A 15,297-nucleotide genomic window follows, 5' to 3' on the forward strand; every position below is an offset into this window, starting at 1 on the left:
TTGAAAGCCGTTCCTTTAATTTGAACTTAAGAAACGTTCGGCCGATCTGATTAAGGATATATTCGTGACCTTGAAAAAAAACGGAAGTTATGTAATTCGAAATCCAAAAATTAAATTATTTACCGACGTTCGTCTGGCATTGATAGAGATGACAATTTGTCACTGTCACCAACATTATTTATCGTCGGCGATAATGGAATTTTTAAAAAAAAGTTTTGTTTTCAAAAAATATTCCCGTTTTTTTCTTTTTCATAGCAACTCTTTTTCATGTTAGTTTAAACAAAAGCCAAAAGAATCGAGTTTGACTTTCTTGGGTGGTCTGATAATCAAACCCTGCTCTTAAACGCAACCCTACGACGGTTTTCCGCGGGTACTTTTGCTTGCTGCATTTCTGCCCTAAGCCGCTACGTGACTCGTTAAGAAACCTGGTTCACTTCGAGCTCCCCCAAGCGCACCATATTGACGGTAAACTTTGAGCGGACGTTAAATCTCCACAGCGTGATGATCATCAGAGTCTCCACCCTCACACCATCCTCGAATTCCGACTTCCAAGACGCTGGATTACAAGAGGACGCCACTCCTCCCAGTCAACGACGCTTCTCGAGTTGCGACCTTTCAATCGTTAGAACGTCCCTAACGAAATATGGTTAAAATGTTATATTAACTGGAGAGAATAAATGTCTCGTCCATTACCACATTTTTCATGAAGATAGAATACGGCAGAGCCCGGATAGCTCAGTCGGTAGAGCGTTAGGCTTTTAACCTAACGGTCCTGGGTTCGAGCCCCAGTTCGGGCGGGTAAATGTAGCGATTTTTTATTCGTTGTCAGTTTTATAACTAACGGCAATGTAACGTCTTTTCCGCTTTGAGAAACGCTCAATTTGCTTAGTCTGGAGAACCTTAAACAAATCATTTAACGGTCCGGTGTAGAGCCGCAGCTTGAAAGCCTTTCCTTTAATTTGAACTTAAGAAACGTACGGCCGATCTGATTAAGGATATATTCGTGACCTTGAAAAAAAACGGAAGTTATGTAATTCGAAATCCAAAAATTAAACTATTTACCGACGTTCGTCTGGCATTGATAGAGATGACAATTGGTCACTGTCACCAACATTATTTATCGTCGGCGATAATGGAATTTTTAAAAAAAAGTTTTGTTTTCAAAAAATATTCCCGTTTTTTTCTTTTTCATAGCAACTCTTTTTCATGTTAGTTTAAACAAAAGCCAAAAGAATCGAGTTTGACTTTCTTGGGTGGTCTGATAATCAAACCCTGCTCTTAAACGCAACCCTACGACGGTTTTCCGCGGGTACTTTTGCTTGCTGCATTTCTGCCCTAAGCCGCTACGTACCTCGTTAAGAAACCTGGTTCACTTCGAGCTCCCCCGAGCGCACCATATTGACGGTAAACTTCGAGCGGACGTTAAATCTCCACAGCGTGATGATCATCAGAGTCTCCACCCTCACACCATCCTCGAATTCCGACTTCCAAGACGCTGGATTACAAGAGGACGCCACTCCTCCCAGTCAACGACGCTTCTCGAGTTGCGACCTTTCAATCGTTAGAACGTCCCTAACGAAATATGGTTAAAATGTTATATTAACTGGAGAGAATAAATGTCTCGTCCATTACCACATTTTTCATGAAGATAGAATACGGCAGAGCCCGGATAGCTCAGTCGGTAGAGCGTTAGGCTTTTAACCTAACGGTCCTGGGTTCGAGCCCCAGTTCGGGCGGGTAAATGTAGCGATTTTTTATTCGTTGTCAGTTTTATAACTAACGGCAATGTAACGTCTTTTCCGCTTTGAGAAACGCTCAATTTGCTTAGTCTGGAGAACCTTAAACAAATCATTTAACGGTCCGGGGTAGAGCCGCAGCTTGAAAGCCTTTCCTTTAATTTGAACTTAAGAAACGTTCGGCCGATCTGATTAAGGATATATTCGTGACCTTGAAAAAAAACGGAAGTTATGTAATTCGAAATCCAAAAATTAAACTATTTACCGACGTTCGTCTGGCATTGATAGAGATGACAATTGGTCACTGTCACCAACATTATTTATCGTCGGCGATAATGGAATTTTTAAAAAAAAGTTTTGTTTTCAAAAATATTCCCGTTTTTTTCTTTTTCATAGCAACTCTTTTTCATGTTAGTTTAAACAAAAGCCAAAAGAATCGAGTTTGACTTTCTTGGGTGGTCTGATAATCAAACCCTGCTCTTAAACGCAACCCTACGACGGTTTTCCGCGGGTACTTTTGCTTGCTGCATTTCTGCCCTAAGCCGCTACGTACCTCGTTAAGAAACCTGGTTCACTTCGAGCTCCCCCGAGCGCAACATATTGACGGTAAACTTCGAGCGGACGTTAAATCTCCACAGCGTGATGATCATCAGAGTCTCCACCCTCACACCATCCTCGAATTCCGACTTCCAAGACGCTGGATTACAAGAGGACGCCACTCCTCCCAGTCAACGACGCTTCTCGAGTTGCGACCTTTCAATCGTTAGAACGTCCCTAACGAAATATGGTTAAAATGTTATATTAACTGGAGAGAATAAATGTCTCGTCCATTACCACATTTTTCATGAAGATAGAATACGGCAGAGCCCGGATAGCTCAGTCGGTAGAGCGTTAGGCTTTTAACCTAACGGTCCTGGGTTCGAGCCCCAGTTCGGGCGGGTAAATGTAGCGATTTTTTATTCGTTGTCAGTTTTATAACTAACGGCAATGTAACGTCTTTTCCGCTTTGAGAAACGCTCAATTTGCTTAGTCTGGAGAACCTTAAACAAATCATTTAACGGTCCGGGGTAGAGCCGCAGCTTGAAAGCCTTTCCTTTAATTTGAACTTAAGAAACGTTCGGCCGATCTGATTAAGGATATATTCGTGACCTTGAAAAAAAACGGAAGTTATGTAATTCGAAATCCAAAAATTAAACTATTTACCGACGTTCGTCTGGCATTGATAGAGATGACAATTGGTCACTGTCACCAACATTATTTATCGTCGGCGATAATGGAATTTTTAAAAAAAAGTTTTGTTTTCAAAAATATTCCCGTTTTTTTCTTTTTCATAGCAACTCTTTTTCATGTTAGTTTAAACAAAAGCCAAAAGAATCGAGTTTGACTTTCTTGGGTGGTCTGATAATCAAACCCTGCTCTTAAACGCAACCCTACGACGGTTTTCCGCGGGTACTTTTGCTTGCTGCATTTCTGCCCTAAGCCGCTACGTACCTCGTTAAGAAACCTGGTTCACTTCGAGCTCCCCCGAGCGCACCATATTGACGGTAAACTTCGAGCGGACGTTAAATCTCCACAGCGTGATGATCATCAGAGTCTCCACCCTCACACCATCCTCGAATTCCGACTTCCAAGACGCTGGATTACAAGAGGACGCCACTCCTCCCAGTCAACGACGCTTCTCGAGTTGCGACCTTTCAATCGTTAGAACGTCCCTAACGAAATATGGTTAAAATGTTATATTAACTGGAGAGAATAAATGTCTCGTCCATTACCACATTTTTCATGAAGATAAAATACGGCAGAGCCCGGATAGCTCAGTCGGTAGAGCGTTAGGCTTTTAACCTAACGGTCCTGGGTTCGAGCCCCAGTTCGGGCGGGTAAATGTAGCGATTTTTTATTCGTTGTCAGTTTTATAACTAACGGCAATGTAACGTCTTTTCCGCTTTGAGAAACGCTCAATTTGCTTAGTCTGGAGAACCTTAAACAAATCATTTAACGGTCCGGGGTAGAGCCGCAGCTTGAAAGCCTTTCCTTTAATTTGAACTTAAGAAACGTTCGGCCGATCTGATTAAGGATATATTCGTGACCTTGAAAAAAAACGGAAGTTATGTAATTCGAAATCCAAAAATTAAACTATTTATCGACGTTCGTCTGGCATTGATAGAGATGACAATTGGTCACTGTCACCAACATTATTTATCGTCGGCGATAATGGAATTTTTTAAAAAAAGTTTTGTTTTCAAAAATATTCCCGTTTTTTTCTTTTTCATAGCAACTCTTTTTCATGTTAGTTTAAACAAAAGCCAAAAGAATCGAGTTTGACTTTCTTGGGTGGTCTGATAATCAAACCCTGCTCTTAAACGCAACCCTACGACGGTTTTCCGCGGGTACTTTTGCTTGCTGCATTTCTGCCCTAAGCCGCTACGTACCTCGTTAAGAAACCTGGTTCACTTCGAGCTCCCCCGAGCGCACCATATTGACGGTAAACTTCGAGCGGACGTTAAATCTCCACAGCGTGATGATCATCAGAGTCTCCACCCTCACACCATCCTCGAATTCCGACTTCCAAGACGCTGGATTACAAGAGGACGCCACTCCTCCCAGTCAACGACGCTTCTCGAGTTGCGACCTTACAATCGTTAGAACGTCCCTAACGAAATATGGTTAAAATGTTATATTAACTGGAGAGAATAAATGTCTCGTCCATTACCACATTTTTCATGAAGATAGAATACGGCAGAGCCCGGATAGCTCAGTCGGTAGAGCGTTAGGCTTTTAACCTAACGGTCCTGGGTTCGAGCCCCAGTTCGGGCGGGTAAATGTAGCGATTTTTTATTCGTTGTCAGTTTTATAACTAACGGCAATGTAACGTCTTTTCCGCTTTGAGAAACGCTCAATTTGCTTAGTCTGGAGAACCTTAAACAAATCATTTAACGGTCCGGGGTAGAGCCGCAGCTTGAAAGCCTTTCCTTTAATTTGAACTTAAGAAACGTTCGGCCGATCTGATTAAGGATATATTCGTGACCTTGAAAAAAAACGGAAGTTATGTAATTCGAAATCCAAAAATTAAACTATTTATCGACGTTCGTCTGGCATTGATAGAGATGACAATTGGTCACTGTCACCAACATTATTTATCGTCGGCGATAATGGAATTTTTTAAAAAAAGTTTTGTTTTCAAAAATATTCCCGTTTTTTTCTTTTTCATAGCAACTCTTTTTCATGTTAGTTTAAACAAAAGCCAAAAGAATCGAGTTTGACTTTCTTGGGTGGTCTGATAATCAAACCCTGCTCTTAAACGCAACCCTACGACGGTTTTCCGCGGGTACTTTTGCTTGCTGCATTTCTGCCCTAAGCCGCTACGTACCTCGTTAAGAAACCTGGTTCACTTCGAGCTCCCCCGAGCGCACCATATTGACGGTAAACTTCGAGCGGACGTTAAATCTCCACAGCGTGATGATCATCAGAGTCTCCACCCTCACACCATCCTCGAATTCCGACTTCCAAGACGCTGGATTACAAGAGGACGCCACTCCTCCCAGTCAACGACGCTTCTCGAGTTGCGACCTTACAATCGTTAGAACGTCCCTAACGAAATATGGTTAAAATGTTATATTAACTGGAGAGAATAAATGTCTCGTCCATTACCACATTTTTCATGAAGATAGAATACGGCAGAGCCCGGATAGCTCAGTCGGTAGAGCGTTAGGCTTTTAACCTAACGGTCCTGGGTTCGAGCCCCAGTTCGGGCGGGTAAATGTAGCGATTTTTTATTCGTTGTCAGTTTTATAACTAACGGCAATGTAACGTCTTTTCCGCTTTGAGAAACGCTCAATTTGCTTAGTCTGGAGAACCTTAAACAAATCATTTAACGGTCCGGGGTAGAGCCGCAGCTTGAAAGCCTTTCCTTTAATTTGAACTTAAGAAACGTTCGGCCGATCTGATTAAGGATATATTCGTGACCTTGAAAAAAAACGGAAGTTATGTAATTCGAAATCCAAAAATTAAACTATTTACCGACGTTCGTCTGGCATTGATAGAGATGACAATTGGTCACTGTCACCAACATTATTTATCGTCGGCGATAATGGAATTTTTAAAAAAAAGTTTTGTTTTCAAAAAATATTCCCGTTTTTTTCTTTTTCATAGCAACTCTTTTTCATGTTAGTTTAAACAAAAGCCAAAAGAATCGAGTTTGACTTTCTTGGGTGGTCTGATAATCAAACCCTGCTCTTAAACGCAACCCTACGACGGTTTTCCGCGGGTACTTTTGCTTGCTGCATTTCTGCCCTAAGCCGCTACGTACCTCGTTAAGAAACCTGGTTCACTTCGAGCTCCCCCGAGCGCACCATATTGACGGTAAACTTCGAGCGGACGTTAAATCTCCACAGCGTGATGATCATCAGAGTCTCCACCCTCACACCATCCTCGAATTCCGACTTCCAAGACGCTGGATTACAAGAGGACGCCACTCCTCCCAGTCAACGACGCTTCTCGAGTTGCGACCTTACAATCGTTAGAACGTCCCTAACGAAATATGGTTAAAATGTTATATTAACTGGAGAGAATAAATGTCTCGTCCATTACCACATTTTTCATGAAGATAGAATACGGCAGAGCCCGGATAGCTCAGTCGGTAGAGCGTTAGGCTTTTAACCTAACGGTCCTGGGTTCGAGCCCCAGTTCGGGCGGGTAAATGTAGCGATTTTTTATTCGTTGTCAGTTTTATAACTAACGGCAATGTAACGTCTTTTCCGCTTTGAGAAACGCTCAATTTGCTTAGTCTGGAGAACCTTAAACAAATCATTTAACGGTCCGGGGTAGAGCCGCAGCTTGAAAGCCTTTCCTTTAATTTGAACTTAAGAAACGTTCGGCCGATCTGATTAAGGATATATTCGTGACCTTGAAAAAAAACGGAAGTTATGTAATTCGAAATCCAAAAATTAAACTATTTACCGACGTTCGTCTGGCATTGATAGAGATGACAATTGGTCACTGTCACCAACATTATTTATCGTCGGCGATAATGGAATTTTTAAAAAAAAGTTTTGTTTTCAAAAAATATTCCCGTTTTTTTCTTTTTCATAGCAACTCTTTTTCATGTTAGTTTAAACAAAAGCCAAAAGAATCGAGTTTGACTTTCTTGGGTGGTCTGATAATCAAACCCTGCTCTTAAACGCAACCCTACGACGGTTTTCCGCGGGTACTTTTGCTTGCTGCATTTCTGCCCTAAGCCGCTACGTACCTCGTTAAGAAACCTGGTTCACTTCGAGCTCCCCCGAGCGCACCATATTGACGGTAAACTTCGAGCGGACGTTAAATCTCCACAGCGTGATGATCATCAGAGTCTCCAACCTCACACCATCCTCGAATTCCGACTTCCAAGACGCTTGATTACAAGAGGACGCCACTCCTCCCAGTCAACGACGCTTCTCGAGTTGCGACCTTTCAATCGTTAGAACGTCCCTAACGAAATATGGTTAAAATGTTATATTAACTGGAGAGAATAAATGTCTCGTCCATTACCACATTTTTCATGAAGATAGAATACGGCAGAGCCCGGATAGCTCAGTCGGAAGAGCGTTAGGCTTTTAACCTAACGGTCCTGGATTCGAGCCCCAGTTCGGGCGGGTAAATGTAGCGATTTTTTATTCGTTGTCAGTTTTATAACTAACGGCAATGTAACGTCTTTTCCGCTTTGAGAAACGCTCAATTTGCTTAGTCTGGAGAACCTTAAACAAATCATTTAACGGTCCGGGGTAGAGCCGCAGCTTGAAAGCCTTTCCTTTAATTTGAACTTAAGAAACGTTCGGCCGATCTGATTAAGGATATATTCGTGACCTTGAAAAAAAACGGAAGTTATGTAATTCGAAATCCAAAAATTAAACTATTTACCGACGTTCGTCTGGCATTGATAGAGATGACAATTGGTCACTGTCACCAACATTATTTATCGTCGGCGATAATGGAATTTTTAAAAAAAAGTTTTGTTTTCAAAAATATTCCCGTTTTTTTCTTTTTCATAGCAACTCTTTTTCATGTTAGTTTAAACAAAAGCCAAAAGAATCGAGTTTGACTTTCTTGGGTGGTCTGATAATCAAACCCTGCTCTTAAACGCAACCCTACGACGGTTTTCCGCGGGTACTTTTGCTTGCTGCATTTCTGCCCTAAGCCGCTACGTACCTCGTTAAGAAACCTGGTTCACTTCGAGCTCCCCCGAGCGCACCATATTGACGGTAAACTTCGAGCGGACGTTAAATCTCCACAGCGTGATGATCATCAGAGTCTCCACCCTCACACCATCCTCGAATTCCGACTTCCAAGACGCTGGATTACAAGAGGACGCCACTCCTCCCAGTCAACGACGCTTCTCGAGTTGCGACCTTTCAATCGTTAGAACGTCCCTAACGAAATATGGTTAAAATGTTATATTAACTGGAGAGAATAAATGTCTCGTCCATTACCACATTTTTCATGAAGATAAAATACGGCAGAGCCCGGATAGCTCAGTCGGTAGAGCGTTAGGCTTTTAACCTAACGGTCCTGGGTTCGAGCCCCAGTTCGGGCGGGTAAATGTAGCGATTTTTTATTCGTTGTCAGTTTTATAACTAACGGCAATGTAACGTCTTTTCCGCTTTGAGAAACGCTCAATTTGCTTAGTCTGGAGAACCTTAAACAAATCATTTAACGGTCCGGGGTAGAGCCGCAGCTTGAAAGCCTTTCCTTTAATTTGAACTTAAGAAACGTTCGGCCGATCTGATTAAGGATATATTCGTGACCTTGAAAAAAAACGGAAGTTATGTAATTCGAAATCCAAAAATTAAACTATTTATCGACGTTCGTCTGGCATTGATAGAGATGACAATTGGTCACTGTCACCAACATTATTTATCGTCGGCGATAATGGAATTTTTTAAAAAAAGTTTTGTTTTCAAAAATATTCCCGTTTTTTTCTTTTTCATAGCAACTCTTTTTCATGTTAGTTTAAACAAAAGCCAAAAGAATCGAGTTTGACTTTCTTGGGTGGTCTGATAATCAAACCCTGCTCTTAAACGCAACCCTACGACGGTTTTCCGCGGGTACTTTTGCTTGCTGCATTTCTGCCCTAAGCCGCTACGTACCTCGTTAAGAAACCTGGTTCACTTCGAGCTCCCCCGAGCGCACCATATTGACGGTAAACTTCGAGCGGACGTTAAATCTCCACAGCGTGATGATCATCAGAGTCTCCACCCTCACACCATCCTCGAATTCCGACTTCCAAGACGCTGGATTACAAGAGGACGCCACTCCTCCCAGTCAACGACGCTTCTCGAGTTGCGACCTTACAATCGTTAGAACGTCCCTAACGAAATATGGTTAAAATGTTATATTAACTGGAGAGAATAAATGTCTCGTCCATTACCACATTTTTCATGAAGATAGAATACGGCAGAGCCCGGATAGCTCAGTCGGTAGAGCGTTAGGCTTTTAACCTAACGGTCCTGGGTTCGAGCCCCAGTTCGGGCGGGTAAATGTAGCGATTTTTTATTCGTTGTCAGTTTTATAACTAACGGCAATGTAACGTCTTTTCCGCTTTGAGAAACGCTCAATTTGCTTAGTCTGGAGAACCTTAAACAAATCATTTAACGGTCCGGGGTAGAGCCGCAGCTTGAAAGCCTTTCCTTTAATTTGAACTTAAGAAACGTTCGGCCGATCTGATTAAGGATATATTCGTGACCTTGAAAAAAAACGGAAGTTATGTAATTCGAAATCCAAAAATTAAACTATTTATCGACGTTCGTCTGGCATTGATAGAGATGACAATTGGTCACTGTCACCAACATTATTTATCGTCGGCGATAATGGAATTTTTTAAAAAAAGTTTTGTTTTCAAAAATATTCCCGTTTTTTTCTTTTTCATAGCAACTCTTTTTCATGTTAGTTTAAACAAAAGCCAAAAGAATCGAGTTTGACTTTCTTGGGTGGTCTGATAATCAAACCCTGCTCTTAAACGCAACCCTACGACGGTTTTCCGCGGGTACTTTTGCTTGCTGCATTTCTGCCCTAAGCCGCTACGTACCTCGTTAAGAAACCTGGTTCACTTCGAGCTCCCCCGAGCGCACCATATTGACGGTAAACTTCGAGCGGACGTTAAATCTCCACAGCGTGATGATCATCAGAGTCTCCACCCTCACACCATCCTCGAATTCCGACTTCCAAGACGCTGGATTACAAGAGGACGCCACTCCTCCCAGTCAACGACGCTTCTCGAGTTGCGACCTTACAATCGTTAGAACGTCCCTAACGAAATATGGTTAAAATGTTATATTAACTGGAGAGAATAAATGTCTCGTCCATTACCACATTTTTCATGAAGATAGAATACGGCAGAGCCCGGATAGCTCAGTCGGTAGAGCGTTAGGCTTTTAACCTAACGGTCCTGGGTTCGAGCCCCAGTTCGGGCGGGTAAATGTAGCGATTTTTTATTCGTTGTCAGTTTTATAACTAACGGCAATGTAACGTCTTTTCCGCTTTGAGAAACGCTCAATTTGCTTAGTCTGGAGAACCTTAAACAAATCATTTAACGGTCCGGGGTAGAGCCGCAGCTTGAAAGCCTTTCCTTTAATTTGAACTTAAGAAACGTTCGGCCGATCTGATTAAGGATATATTCGTGACCTTGAAAAAAAACGGAAGTTATGTAATTCGAAATCCAAAAATTAAACTATTTACCGACGTTCGTCTGGCATTGATAGAGATGACAATTGGTCACTGTCACCAACATTATTTATCGTCGGCGATAATGGAATTTTTAAAAAAAAGTTTTGTTTTCAAAAAATATTCCCGTTTTTTTCTTTTTCATAGCAACTCTTTTTCATGTTAGTTTAAACAAAAGCCAAAAGAATCGAGTTTGACTTTCTTGGGTGGTCTGATAATCAAACCCTGCTCTTAAACGCAACCCTACGACGGTTTTCCGCGGGTACTTTTGCTTGCTGCATTTCTGCCCTAAGCCGCTACGTACCTCGTTAAGAAACCTGGTTCACTTCGAGCTCCCCCGAGCGCACCATATTGACGGTAAACTTCGAGCGGACGTTAAATCTCCACAGCGTGATGATCATCAGAGTCTCCAACCTCACACCATCCTCGAATTCCGACTTCCAAGACGCTTGATTACAAGAGGACGCCACTCCTCCCAGTCAACGACGCTTCTCGAGTTGCGACCTTTCAATCGTTAGAACGTCCCTAACGAAATATGGTTAAAATGTTATATTAACTGGAGAGAATAAATGTCTCGTCCATTACCACATTTTTCATGAAGATAGAATACGGCAGAGCCCGGATAGCTCAGTCGGAAGAGCGTTAGGCTTTTAACCTAACGGTCCTGGATTCGAGCCCCAGTTCGGGCGGGTAAATGTAGCGATTTTTTATTCGTTGTCAGTTTTATAACTAACGGCAATGTAACGTCTTTTCCGCTTTGAGAAACGCTCAATTTGCTTAGTCTGGAGAACCTTAAACAAATCATTTAACGGTCCGGGGTAGAGCCGCAGCTTGAAAGCCTTTCCTTTAATTTGAACTTAAGAAACGTTCGGCCGATCTGATTAAGGATATATTCGTGACCTTGAAAAAAAACGGAAGTTATGTAATTCGAAATCCAAAAATTAAACTATTTACCGACGTTCGTCTGGCATTGATAGAGATGACAATTGGTCACTGTCACCAACATTATTTATCGTCGGCGATAATGGAATTTTTAAAAAAAAGTTTTGTTTTCAAAAAATATTCCCGTTTTTTTCTTTTTCATAGCAACTCTTTTTCATGTTAGTTTAAACAAAAGCCAAAAGAATCGAGTTTGACTTTCTTGGGTGGTCTGATAATCAAACCCTGCTCTTAAACGCAACCCTACGACGGTTTTCCGCGGGTACTTTTGCTTGCTGCATTTCTGCCCTAAGCCGCTACGTACCTCGTTAAGAAACCTGGTTCACTTCGAGCTCCCCCGAGCGCACCATATTGACGGTAAACTTCGAGCGGACGTTAAATCTCCACAGCGTGATGATCATCAGAGTCTCCACCCTCACACCATCCTCGAATTCCGACTTCCAAGACGCTGGATTACAAGAGGACGCCACTCCTCCCAGTCAACGACGCTTCTCGAGTTGCGACCTTACAATCGTTAGAACGTCCCTAACGAAATATGGTTAAAATGTTATATTAACTGGAGAGAATAAATGTCTCGTCCATTACCACATTTTTCATGAAGATAGAATACGGCAGAGCCCGGATAGCTCAGTCGGTAGAGCGTTAGGCTTTTAACCTAACGGTCCTGGGTTCGAGCCCCAGTTCGGGCGGGTAAATGTAGCGATTTTTTATTCGTTGTCAGTTTTATAACTAACGGCAATGTAACGTCTTTTCCGCTTTGAGAAACGCTCAATTTGCTTAGTCTGGAGAACCTTAAACAAATCATTTAACGGTCCGGGGTAGAGCCGCAGCTTGAAAGCCTTTCCTTTAATTTGAACTTAAGAAACGTTCGGCCGATCTGATTAAGGATATATTCGTGACCTTGAAAAAAAACGGAAGTTATGTAATTCGAAATCCAAAAATTAAACTATTTACCGACGTTCGTCTGGCATTGATAGAGATGACAATTGGTCACTGTCACCAACATTATTTATCGTCGGCGATAATGGAATTTTTAAAAAAAAGTTTTGTTTTCAAAAAATATTCCCGTTTTTTTCTTTTTCATAGCAACTCTTTTTCATGTTAGTTTAAACAAAAGCCAAAAGAATCGAGTTTGACTTTCTTGGGTGGTCTGATAATCAAACCCTGCTCTTAAACGCAACCCTACGACGGTTTTCCGCGGGTACTTTTGCTTGCTGCATTTCTGCCCTAAGCCGCTACGTACCTCGTTAAGAAACCTGGTTCACTTCGAGCTCCCCCGAGCGCACCATATTGACGGTAAACTTCGAGCGGACGTTAAATCTCCACAGCGTGATGATCATCAGAGTCTCCAACCTCACACCATCCTCGAATTCCGACTTCCAAGACGCTTGATTACAAGAGGACGCCACTCCTCCCAGTCAACGACGCTTCTCGAGTTGCGACCTTTCAATCGTTAGAACGTCCCTAACGAAATATGGTTAAAATGTTATATTAACTGGAGAGAATAAATGTCTCGTCCATTACCACATTTTTCATGAAGATAGAATACGGCAGAGCCCGGATAGCTCAGTCGGAAGAGCGTTAGGCTTTTAACCTAACGGTCCTGGATTCGAGCCCCAGTTCGGGCGGGTAAATGTAGCGATTTTTTATTCGTTGTCAGTTTTATAACTAACGGCAATGTAACGTCTTTTCCGCTTTGAGAAACGCTCAATTTGCTTAGTCTGGAGAACCTTAAACAAATCATTTAACGGTCCGGGGTAGAGCCGCAGCTTGAAAGCCTTTCCTTTAATTTGAACTTAAGAAACGTTCGGCCGATCTGATTAAGGATATATTCGTGACCTTGAAAAAAAACGGAAGTTATGTAATTCGAAATCCAAAAATTAAACTATTTACCGACGTTCGTCTGGCATTGATAGAGATGACAATTGGTCACTGTCACCAACATTATTTATCGTCGGCGATAATGGAATTTTTTAAAAAAAGTTTTGTTTTCAAAAAATATTCCCGTTTTTTTCTTTTTGATAGCAACTCTTTTTCATGTTAGTTTAAACAAAAGCCAAAAGAATCGAGTTTGACTTTCTTGGGTGGTCTGATAATCAAACCCTGCTCTTAAACGCAACCCTACGACGGTTTTCCGCGGGTACTTTTGCTTGCTGCATTTCTGCCCTAAGCCGCTACGTACCTCGTTAAGAAACCTGGTTCACTTCGAGCTCCCCCGAGCGCACCATATTGACGGTAAACTTCGAGCGGACGTTAAATCTCCACAGCGTGATGATCATCAGAGTCTCCAACCTCACACCATCCTCGAATTCCGACTTCCAAGACGCTGGATTACAAGAGGACGCCACTCCTCCCAGTCAACGACGCTTCTCGAGTTGCGACCTTTCAATCGTTAGAACGTCCCTAACGAAATATGGTTAAAATGTTATATTAACTGGAGAGAATAAATGTTTCGTCCATTACCACATTTTTCATGAAGATAGAATACGGCAGAGCCCGGATAGCTCAGTCGGTAGAGCGTTAGGCTTTTAACCTAACGGTCCTGGGTTCGAGCCCCAGTTCGGGCGGGTAAATGTAGCGATTTTTTATTCGTTGTCAGTTTTATAACTAACGGCAATGTAACGTCTTTTCCGCTTTGAGAAACGCTCAATTTGCTTAGTCTGGAGAACCTTAAACAAATCATTTAACGGTCCGGGGTAGAGCCGCAGCTTGAAAGCCGTTCCTTTAATTTGAACTTAAGAAACGTTCGGCCGATCTGATTAAGGATATATTCGTGACCTTGAAAAAAAACGGAAGTTATGTAATTCGAAATCCAAAAATTAAACTATTTACCGACGTTCGTCTGGCATTGATAGAGATGACAATTGGTCACTGTCACCAACATTATTTATCGTCGGCGATAATTTAATTTTTAAAAAAAAGTTTTGTTTTCAAAAAATATTCCCGTTTTTTTCTTTTTCATAGCAACTCTTTTTCATGTTAGTTTAAACAAAAGCCAAAAGAATCGAGTTTGACTTTCTTGGGTGGTCTGATAATCAAACCCTGCTCTTAAACGCAACCCTACGATGGTTTTCCGCGGGTACTTTTGCTTGCTGCATTTCTGCCCTAAGCCGCTACGTACCTCGTTAAGAAACCTGGTTCACTTCGAGCTCCCCCGAGCGCACCATATTGACGGTAAACTTCGAACGGACGTTAAATCTCCACAGCGTGATGATCATCAGAGTCTACACCCTCACACCATCCTCGAATTCCGACTTCCAAGACGCTGGATTACAAGAGGACGCCACTCCTCCCAGTCAACGACGCTTCTCGAGTTGCGACCTTTCAATCGTTAGAACGTCCCTAACGAAATATGGTTAAAATGTTATATTAACTGGAGAGAATAAATGTCTCGTCCATTACCACATTTTTCATGAAGATAGAATACGGCAGAGCCCGGATAGCTCAGTCGGTAGAGCGTTAGGCTTTTAACCTAACGGTCCTGGGTTCGAGCCCCAGTTCGGGCGGGTAAATGTAGCGATTTTTTATTCGTTGTCAGTTTTATAACTAACGGCAATGTAACGTCTTTTCCGCTTTGAGAAACGCTCAATTTGCTTAGTCTGGAGAACCTTAAACAAATCATTTAACGGTCCGGGGTAGAGCCGCAGCTTGAAAGCCTTTCCTTTAATTTGAACTTAAGAAACGTTCGGCCGATCTGATTAAGGATATATTCGTGACCTTGAAAAAAAACGGAAGTTATGTAATTCGAAATCCAAAAATTAAACTATTTACCGACGTTCGTCTGGCATTGATAGAGATGACAATTGGTCACTGTCACCAACATTATTTATCGTCGGCGATAATGGAATTTTTTAAAAAAAGTTTTGTTTTCAAAAAATATTCCCGTTTTTTTCTTTTTGATAGCAACTCTTTTTCATGTTAGTTTAAA

The 15,297-nt window shown here is 41.9% G+C and overlaps 29 non-coding genes across 29 annotated transcripts; 13 read left to right on the forward strand and 16 right to left on the reverse strand.

Annotated features, from left to right (window-relative positions):
- Positions 1 to 289: 289 nt before the first annotated feature.
- On the reverse strand, positions 290 to 588 carry LOC149965678 (signal recognition particle RNA). Its single transcript, XR_016473136.1, has one exon.
- Positions 589 to 724: 136 nt separating this feature from the next.
- Positions 725 to 797, forward strand: TRNAK-UUU (transfer RNA lysine (anticodon UUU)). Its single transcript has one exon. It is a non-coding gene; the product is annotated as a tRNA-Lys (tRNA).
- A 431-nt stretch (positions 798 to 1,228) lies between these two features.
- Positions 1,229 to 1,527, reverse strand: LOC149965680 (signal recognition particle RNA). Its single transcript, XR_016473684.1, has one exon.
- Positions 1,528 to 1,663: 136 nt separating this feature from the next.
- Positions 1,664 to 1,736, forward strand: TRNAK-UUU (transfer RNA lysine (anticodon UUU)). Its single transcript has one exon. It is a non-coding gene; the product is annotated as a tRNA-Lys (tRNA).
- A 430-nt stretch (positions 1,737 to 2,166) lies between these two features.
- LOC149965682 (signal recognition particle RNA) lies at positions 2,167 to 2,465 on the reverse strand. The gene has a single exon (XR_016474127.1).
- Positions 2,466 to 2,601: 136 nt separating this feature from the next.
- On the forward strand, positions 2,602 to 2,674 carry TRNAK-UUU (transfer RNA lysine (anticodon UUU)). The gene has a single exon. It is a non-coding gene; the product is annotated as a tRNA-Lys (tRNA).
- Positions 2,675 to 3,104: 430 nt separating this feature from the next.
- Positions 3,105 to 3,403, reverse strand: LOC149965684 (signal recognition particle RNA). Its single transcript, XR_016473685.1, has one exon.
- A 136-nt stretch (positions 3,404 to 3,539) lies between these two features.
- TRNAK-UUU (transfer RNA lysine (anticodon UUU)) lies at positions 3,540 to 3,612 on the forward strand. The gene has a single exon. It is a non-coding gene; the product is annotated as a tRNA-Lys (tRNA).
- Positions 3,613 to 4,042: 430 nt separating this feature from the next.
- On the reverse strand, positions 4,043 to 4,341 carry LOC149965686 (signal recognition particle RNA). Its single transcript, XR_016473686.1, has one exon.
- A 136-nt stretch (positions 4,342 to 4,477) lies between these two features.
- Positions 4,478 to 4,550, forward strand: TRNAK-UUU (transfer RNA lysine (anticodon UUU)). The gene has a single exon. It is a non-coding gene; the product is annotated as a tRNA-Lys (tRNA).
- Positions 4,551 to 4,980: 430 nt separating this feature from the next.
- On the reverse strand, positions 4,981 to 5,279 carry LOC149965688 (signal recognition particle RNA). The gene has a single exon (XR_016473687.1).
- Positions 5,280 to 5,415: 136 nt separating this feature from the next.
- Positions 5,416 to 5,488, forward strand: TRNAK-UUU (transfer RNA lysine (anticodon UUU)). Its single transcript has one exon. It is a non-coding gene; the product is annotated as a tRNA-Lys (tRNA).
- Positions 5,489 to 5,919: 431 nt separating this feature from the next.
- LOC149965690 (signal recognition particle RNA) lies at positions 5,920 to 6,218 on the reverse strand. Its single transcript, XR_016473688.1, has one exon.
- A 136-nt stretch (positions 6,219 to 6,354) lies between these two features.
- Positions 6,355 to 6,427, forward strand: TRNAK-UUU (transfer RNA lysine (anticodon UUU)). The gene has a single exon. It is a non-coding gene; the product is annotated as a tRNA-Lys (tRNA).
- A 431-nt stretch (positions 6,428 to 6,858) lies between these two features.
- On the reverse strand, positions 6,859 to 7,157 carry LOC149965692 (signal recognition particle RNA). The gene has a single exon (XR_016473016.1).
- Positions 7,158 to 7,796: 639 nt separating this feature from the next.
- On the reverse strand, positions 7,797 to 8,095 carry LOC149965693 (signal recognition particle RNA). The gene has a single exon (XR_016473689.1).
- A 136-nt stretch (positions 8,096 to 8,231) lies between these two features.
- On the forward strand, positions 8,232 to 8,304 carry TRNAK-UUU (transfer RNA lysine (anticodon UUU)). Its single transcript has one exon. It is a non-coding gene; the product is annotated as a tRNA-Lys (tRNA).
- Positions 8,305 to 8,734: 430 nt separating this feature from the next.
- On the reverse strand, positions 8,735 to 9,033 carry LOC149965695 (signal recognition particle RNA). The gene has a single exon (XR_016473690.1).
- A 136-nt stretch (positions 9,034 to 9,169) lies between these two features.
- TRNAK-UUU (transfer RNA lysine (anticodon UUU)) lies at positions 9,170 to 9,242 on the forward strand. Its single transcript has one exon. It is a non-coding gene; the product is annotated as a tRNA-Lys (tRNA).
- A 430-nt stretch (positions 9,243 to 9,672) lies between these two features.
- On the reverse strand, positions 9,673 to 9,971 carry LOC149965697 (signal recognition particle RNA). The gene has a single exon (XR_016473691.1).
- Positions 9,972 to 10,107: 136 nt separating this feature from the next.
- On the forward strand, positions 10,108 to 10,180 carry TRNAK-UUU (transfer RNA lysine (anticodon UUU)). Its single transcript has one exon. It is a non-coding gene; the product is annotated as a tRNA-Lys (tRNA).
- Positions 10,181 to 10,611: 431 nt separating this feature from the next.
- Positions 10,612 to 10,910, reverse strand: LOC149965699 (signal recognition particle RNA). Its single transcript, XR_016473021.1, has one exon.
- A 640-nt stretch (positions 10,911 to 11,550) lies between these two features.
- On the reverse strand, positions 11,551 to 11,849 carry LOC149965700 (signal recognition particle RNA). The gene has a single exon (XR_016473692.1).
- Positions 11,850 to 11,985: 136 nt separating this feature from the next.
- TRNAK-UUU (transfer RNA lysine (anticodon UUU)) lies at positions 11,986 to 12,058 on the forward strand. The gene has a single exon. It is a non-coding gene; the product is annotated as a tRNA-Lys (tRNA).
- Positions 12,059 to 12,489: 431 nt separating this feature from the next.
- LOC149965702 (signal recognition particle RNA) lies at positions 12,490 to 12,788 on the reverse strand. Its single transcript, XR_016473025.1, has one exon.
- Positions 12,789 to 13,428: 640 nt separating this feature from the next.
- On the reverse strand, positions 13,429 to 13,727 carry LOC149965703 (signal recognition particle RNA). Its single transcript, XR_016474048.1, has one exon.
- Positions 13,728 to 13,863: 136 nt separating this feature from the next.
- TRNAK-UUU (transfer RNA lysine (anticodon UUU)) lies at positions 13,864 to 13,936 on the forward strand. Its single transcript has one exon. It is a non-coding gene; the product is annotated as a tRNA-Lys (tRNA).
- A 431-nt stretch (positions 13,937 to 14,367) lies between these two features.
- Positions 14,368 to 14,666, reverse strand: LOC149965705 (signal recognition particle RNA). The gene has a single exon (XR_016474698.1).
- Positions 14,667 to 14,802: 136 nt separating this feature from the next.
- Positions 14,803 to 14,875, forward strand: TRNAK-UUU (transfer RNA lysine (anticodon UUU)). The gene has a single exon. It is a non-coding gene; the product is annotated as a tRNA-Lys (tRNA).
- Positions 14,876 to 15,297: the final 422 nt, after the last annotated feature.

Source organism: Leiobunum rupestre, chromosome 1 (assembly GCF_980474605.1).
Source record: "Leiobunum rupestre chromosome 1, qqLeiRupe1.1.hap1, whole genome shotgun sequence".
Classification (NCBI taxonomy): domain Eukaryota; kingdom Metazoa; phylum Arthropoda; class Arachnida; order Opiliones; family Sclerosomatidae; genus Leiobunum; species Leiobunum rupestre.